Below are 6770 nucleotides of genomic sequence, written 5' to 3'. Positions count from 1 at the left end.
CACCTGCAAATTCTCGACAAAACCACTCACCACCCTGACTTGGAAATATATTGCCATTTCTTTACTGTGGCAGTATCAAAATACTGCAACTCCCTGCCTAACAGCAGTGTGGATGTACTCGCACCACATAGACTGCAGTGGTTGGAAAAAGATGGCTCACCAACACGTTCTCAAGGGACAGTTAGGGATGGGCACCAAACGCTGGTCTTCCCAGCGATGCTCACATCCCCTGAATGAATTAAAATAAAAAAAAACACTGTTTGACTCTTCTCATTTGCTGCTGAAGCCCTGATCCATGCCTTTATTCATTGTAGACTCGTCTATTCCAATGCTGTCCTGGCCAGTCTTTCATGTTCTACCTGCAAAATTTTGAGCTCATCAAATTACCTTTTGCATAATTTCAATCTTACTCCAATGCAGTTCATCTATTAGTGCTATGTCACCACCATACAGTGGTTCCCTGTCCAGCAGCATCTCAATTTTAAAATTCGCGTCCCTCTGATGCCTCCCTCACCCTGCCCAATAACTAGCTTTGTATAGATATACAAACCGTTGTAATCTCTGTACTCCTCCAATCTTGACCTTCTGTGTGTCCCTGATTTTAATATTTTCTCCCCGATGGCCATTTCATAGGATCATAGAAAGCTTAAGGCACAGAAAGAGGCCACTTGGCCCATCGAGTCTGTGCCAGCCGAAAAACGATCCACCTATTCTAATCGCACCTTCCGGCATTTGGTCCGTAGCCCTGCAGATTACGGCACTTGAGGTGCATATCCAAACTCCTTTTGAATGAGTTAAGGGTCTCTGCCTCAACGACCCTTTCAGGCAGTGGGTTCCAGACCCCCACCACCCTCTAGATGAAAATTTGTTTCCTCATCTCCCCTCTAATTTTTCCACAAATGTCTTTAAATCTATGCCCCCTCTCTGCTAAGGCGAATAGACTCTTCACCTCCACTCTATCCAGGCCCCTCACAATTTTGTATATCTCAATCAGATCTCTCCTCCGCCTTCTCTATTCCAAGGAGAACAACACCAGCCTATCCAATCTTTCCTTATAGCTGCATTTTTCCAGTCTTGGCAAATCTTCGTAATCTCCTCTGTACCCTCTCTAGTGCAATTACATCCTTTCTTTAATGAGGTGACCAGAGCTGCACACAGTTCTCAAGTTGTGGCCTAACCAATGAATTATACAGTTCCAGCATAACCTCCCTGCTCTTATATTCTGTACCTCGGCTAATAATGGAAAGGATTCCATATGCCTTCTAGACCACCTTATCAAACTGTCCTGCTGCCTTCAGGGATCTTTGGGCATTCACTCCAAGGTCCCTCACCTCCTCTGCACTTCTCAGTATTTTCCCTAAATTCTGGAATTTACTCCCTAAACCTCTCTGGTTCAAGATTTGGAGAAAAATTCCACGTTAACAGAAAAAATACTCCATCAGTTTTAAATTGTGATTCTATATAAAGAATAGAGAGATGAAGCGATAAAGAGAGAAATTGTGTAAAAAAATGATAACCTCGGGTGGTTCACTATCCTTCTGATTATCTTTTCATCTGACTACCATATCTATCTATCTGTCTATCTATCTATCTATCTACCTTTCTTGCATCTAACTTCTTTCTATCTATCTATCTATCTATCTATCTATCTATCTATTTATCTATCTATCTATCTATCTATCTATCTACAACTGCACAGGACATTGATGAGACCACACCTACAGTACTGTGTACAATTCTGTACTCCTTATTTATGGAGGGATTTGGTTGCATTTGAGGTACTTCACATAAGGTGCACTAGGCTGATTCCTGGGATGAAGGATTGTCTCATGAGGAGAGGTTGAGCAGGTTGGGCCTATAAGCATTGGATTTTAGAAGAATGAAAGGTGATCTTATTGAAGCATTTAAGGTTCTGAGGGAACTTAACAGGGTAGACATGAAGAGGATGTTTCCCTCATGAGGAATCGAGAATTTGGCAGCACAATTTCAAAATAAGTGGTCTTCCCTTTTAAGATGGAAACATGGAGGAATTTGTTTTCCCTGACGGTTGTTAAGCTTTGGAATTCTCTACCCAGAAAGAAGTTGTGGCTGGGTCAGTGAATATATTAAAGGCTGAGTTAGAAAGATTTTTGATCTGCAAGGGAGTCAAGGGTTAGCGGGTGCTGGAAAGAAAGTGAAGATGAGGCCACGATCAGATCAGCCATGATCTTACTGAATGGCAGAGCAGGCTCGAGCGGCGGAATGGCCTACTCCTGTTCCTATTCCTTATGTTCTTATGTCCAGAGGCGTGCAGTTTGCTGAAGGGATTCAAGATATTGATCAGGACTAGAAACACTGAGTTATTTTCCCTTCTATTGCAAGATCATTAAGGCCATTGCAGATTCCAACTGGCAACCAGTAGAGGTCTAGAATTGGAGCTGGAGCCTGCTGGTTATTTTGGTTTGCTGCTACAACAGGGCAATGCTTTACTATAAACCCTCTGTCCTGCTGAAAGATCAGTCACAGGTAAAGTAATTAGATTCTGTCCCTAGATTCATTAATAACGTTGAATATTTGACCCAGAATTCTATCAGACAGCTGCTGTCGCTCTCTGTCTGAAATATAAATTATTTTCTTTTCTTCCTTACAGTGAATTTAGTGACGATTGTGATCCTGTCTCGAGGAAGGTGCAGTCTCTCCAAATGTGTCACCCACTACCTGGTTGCCATGGCAGTGGCGGATTTACTGGTCATTATCACTGATCTAATACTCAGACAGATTCCTATTCGTTATCCGGCCCAGTTTCAGTTCATGTCGAAGATTAAATTGTGTAATGTCCACGCCATCCTGCTTTATGCAGCCACAGACTGTTCTGTCTGGTTCACAGTCACTTTCACCTTTGATCGATTTGTGGCCATTTGTGACCAGAAGCAGAAAATAAAATATTGCACTGAGAAAACGGCGGCTGTGGTTCTAGGAACAGCGAGTGTGCTGTTCTGTGTGAAGAACACTTTCTGGTACTTTATGTCTGGAAGTGAATATAGGTTTGGCAATAATCCCTGGTTTTGTTATGTAACAGATGATGTCACTTATTCACCAGTATGGACAATAATTGAATCCCTTCATTACATTTTAAACCCAGTTGTTCCTTTTGTTATAATTCTGCTGCTCAATGCTTTAACCGTCAGACACATTTTAGTGTCAAGCAGAGCTCGCAGGAGACTCCGGGATCACAGCAGTGGGGAGAATCCCAGTGACCCAGAGATGGAGAAGCGAAGGAAATCCATCATTTTACTATTTGTTATATCGGTGAATTTTATCCTGTTATGGGCTGTGTTTCTGTTGAGTTCTGTGTGTAACCGATTGTATTTGTTAGACGTTATTCCTGTATATCTACCTCAGTTTGTACAGGAACTGGGGTTTATGCTTCAGCTCCTGAGTTGCTGCACCAACACGTGTATTTATACAGTGACCCAGACTAAATTCAGAGAGGAGTTGAAGAATGTGGTGAAATATCCCTTTACTGTAATGGTTAAATTCATCAGATAATAATCGCAACGTGTTAGTTTGCTGACCGACCCCAATCCTCTTATCTCTGCGATACACACACAGTTAGGATGGTTTTCATCTTTCACCACCCAAATTCAGTGACTAACAGAAACGATAGATATGGGAAGTCCGCAGAGACCAGTCTTTCTCGATTCCTGCTAGTTTTCAGCACAATGTAGTCCTCTGATGTGACCAGGTCCGAGTTCCTAAGCTCCAGTCTGCCAGCCTCGGGTTTCATGTGTTTAGGCAAAGGGGGCTGGCCGGGGAAGGTCGCTTTGCCAGTTTACAGTCCATGGCGGACAGGCTGTTGAGTCTCCAGTACACCAAGGGAAACATCGCAGAAATGGCCTCAATACAGAATGCAGACTGGCAGGGAGGCTTTGAAATGCTCCAAGGTCAGTGAATTTATCTGAATGGACTTAAAGTGGAGCATGCCCTGGCGCCAGGCAGTGGGGAGAGGCATGTTTTCACTTAAAGGTTCTCCATAGACAGGTTATGTTCCAGTGAAAATCATTCATATCAAATGCCCTTTTAAGCCCAGCTAGATTCAGCACCTTCAGGGAAGGGAGAAAGAGGGGAACCACTGAGTGTGGAACTGAATTTAGTCAGAGTCAGCACCTTCAGGGGACAAGAGAGAGGGGAACCAATGAATATAGAATGGAACTCCAGCAGAATCAGCACATTTAGGGGAGACAAGAGAGAGGAACCAGTAAGTGTATACCTGAACCCAGGCAGGGTCAGCACCTTGTGGAGAAGAACACAAGAACATTAATAGGACCAGGAATCGGCTATTCGGCCCTTTGAGTCTGCTCCATCATTAAATAAGATAATGGCTGATCTTCCCACCTTAATCACACTCCTGCAATATCTCCATATTGCTTGATTTTCCCTAGTATTGAAAAGTCTATCCTCTCTGTGTTGAATATACGCAATGACTGAATGTCCACAGTTTGCTGTGGTAGAGAATTTCAATAATATAAAAGCAAAATAATGTGGACTCCATTCCATTTTCCCAATTTCTCCGTCTCTGACACATCTGTCTGAAGACGCAACCTTCCACAACAGTGCTTCTGATATGTCTTCTTTTTTTCTCAATCGAAGATTCCACTACCCCACCCTCCACCCCCCGCCCCCACTGTGGTTGGGAGGTCCCTCAACCGTGTCCAATCCATTTCCCGCACTTCTGCCCTCATCCCTTCCCCTCCCTTCCAGAACTGCGACAGGGTTCCCCTTGTCCTCACTTTCCACTCCACTAGCTTCCACATCCAAAGGATCCATTTCCAGTGTGATGCCACCACCAAACAGATCTTCCCCTCCCCTCCTCTGTCAGCATTCCAAAGGGACTTTTCCCTCCTTGATACCCAGGTCCACTCCTCTATTACCCATGGCACCTTCCCATGCATTTGCAGGAGGTGTCATACCTGCCCGTTTACCTCCTCTCCCCTCACCATCCAAGGCCTCAAACACACATGGGGGAGGTGGTGGCGTACTGGTATTGTCACTGGATTAGTAACCCAGAGACCCAGGTATTGCTCTGGGGACATGGGTTTGTATCCTACCACAGCACAAGGTGGAATTTGATTCCAATTGATAAATCTGGAATTAAAAGCTAGTCTAATGATAGCCATGAAACCATCGTCGATTGTTGTGAAACCTCATCTGGTTCACTAATGTCTTTTAGGGAAGGAAATCTGCTGTCCTTACCTCGTCTGCCTGCACGTGACTCCAGATCCACAGCAATGTGGTTGACTCTTACATGCCCTCGAAATGGCCTAGCAAGCCACTCAGTTCAAGGGCAACTAGGGATAGGCAATAAATGCTGGCCTCGCCTGTGACACCTATATCCAATGAATAAAAAAAAACAGCGATTTACTTGTATTTATTTCAATTGATTATCCTTTATTCACTGCTCACAATTGGGGAGGCTAAAAGCAGATTGGGTGACTGTTTTGCGGAACACCTCCGTTCAGTCTGAAAGCATGACTCTGAGCTTCTCATAGGACAATCACCCCCAATCCCAAGAATCAGTCTAGTAAACCTTTGATGCACTCCCTCTCAGGGAAGTATATTCAAAGCTGCTATTAATCATATTCAGGACTCAACAATCACAGCAGACCCATTTGCTTGGGTTTCTGTATCAATCATTTCATAATTACATCACAATCCGATTACAGAATATCATTTCTATTCACTAATTATGTCTTTGAATGGCCGGGTTACTATCCAACATTCCCGCACGTGTAAATGTGGTCTATTCATTCTACAGGAGCCCAGCACACAGGCACAGTGCCGGGCTGTATCTGGAGGATGTGCAGTGTCACTGTGATCAGAGTCATGCAGGTGGTGGAGGGATGGAATTGGTAGCTGGGGAACAAAAACAAATAGTTTCAGTTAGTTTTATACTTAAGCGGAAAGTTTTATTGTATTACCAAGGTTTAAATTTGTACAGTAAGTGCTGGTGAGGAGAGGCATTAATTAAAACATTAAGAAAACAATTAATTTGTTATTTGAAACAGTATCAGGTTGACAGGGCAGGTGACGTGTTGCAGCAGTATTTGGGAGCTCGTGGACACCAATGTGTTCCACGGTAAACGTGTCTGCAATAAGTGTCTACACTCCAAGTAGATGATCTGGAAGCCAAGCTATAGATACTGCGATGTACCAGGGAGGCAGAAAGTTACCTAGACGCTTTGTTCCAGAAAGCAGTCACACACCACAGGATAGCATCTTCTGATGTGGTCAGGGAGCGTGTGACTGTGACTGAGGCAGATAAGGGGAGCGAGAAGGTAGAAGTGCAGGAGACTCAGCCCTTGCAATAGTCCAGTGGGTTTGGGGTTCTCTCAGCTTGTATGGTTGAGAGATCAGTAGGTTAGATGAGCAAACTGACCATGGCACCATGGTACAGGAAGCCATTCAAACTGTGGAAGTAAATAGGAATGTAGGAGCAGTAGGAGACCGTATAGCCAGGGGGATAGACACAGTTCTCTGCGGCCAAGAGCGACAGTCCAGAAGGCTATGTTTCCTGCCCAGTGCCAGGGTTTGGGACATCTGCTCGTGGCTGGAGAGGAACTTGCATTGAGAGGGGGAGGATCCAGTTATCATGGTCCACGTGGGTACCAACAACATTGATAGAACTAGGAAAGAGGTTCTGCATAGGGAGTATGAACAGCTAGTGGCTAACTTAAGAAGCAGAACCTCAATGATAGTAATCTCTAGATTATTCCTTAGGCACGAGCAAATTG

Source organism: Heterodontus francisci, chromosome 34 (genome assembly GCF_036365525.1).
Source record: "Heterodontus francisci isolate sHetFra1 chromosome 34, sHetFra1.hap1, whole genome shotgun sequence".
In the NCBI taxonomy this organism is placed as follows: domain Eukaryota; kingdom Metazoa; phylum Chordata; class Chondrichthyes; order Heterodontiformes; family Heterodontidae; genus Heterodontus; species Heterodontus francisci.
Note: the sequence above shows the minus strand (reverse complement) of the source record.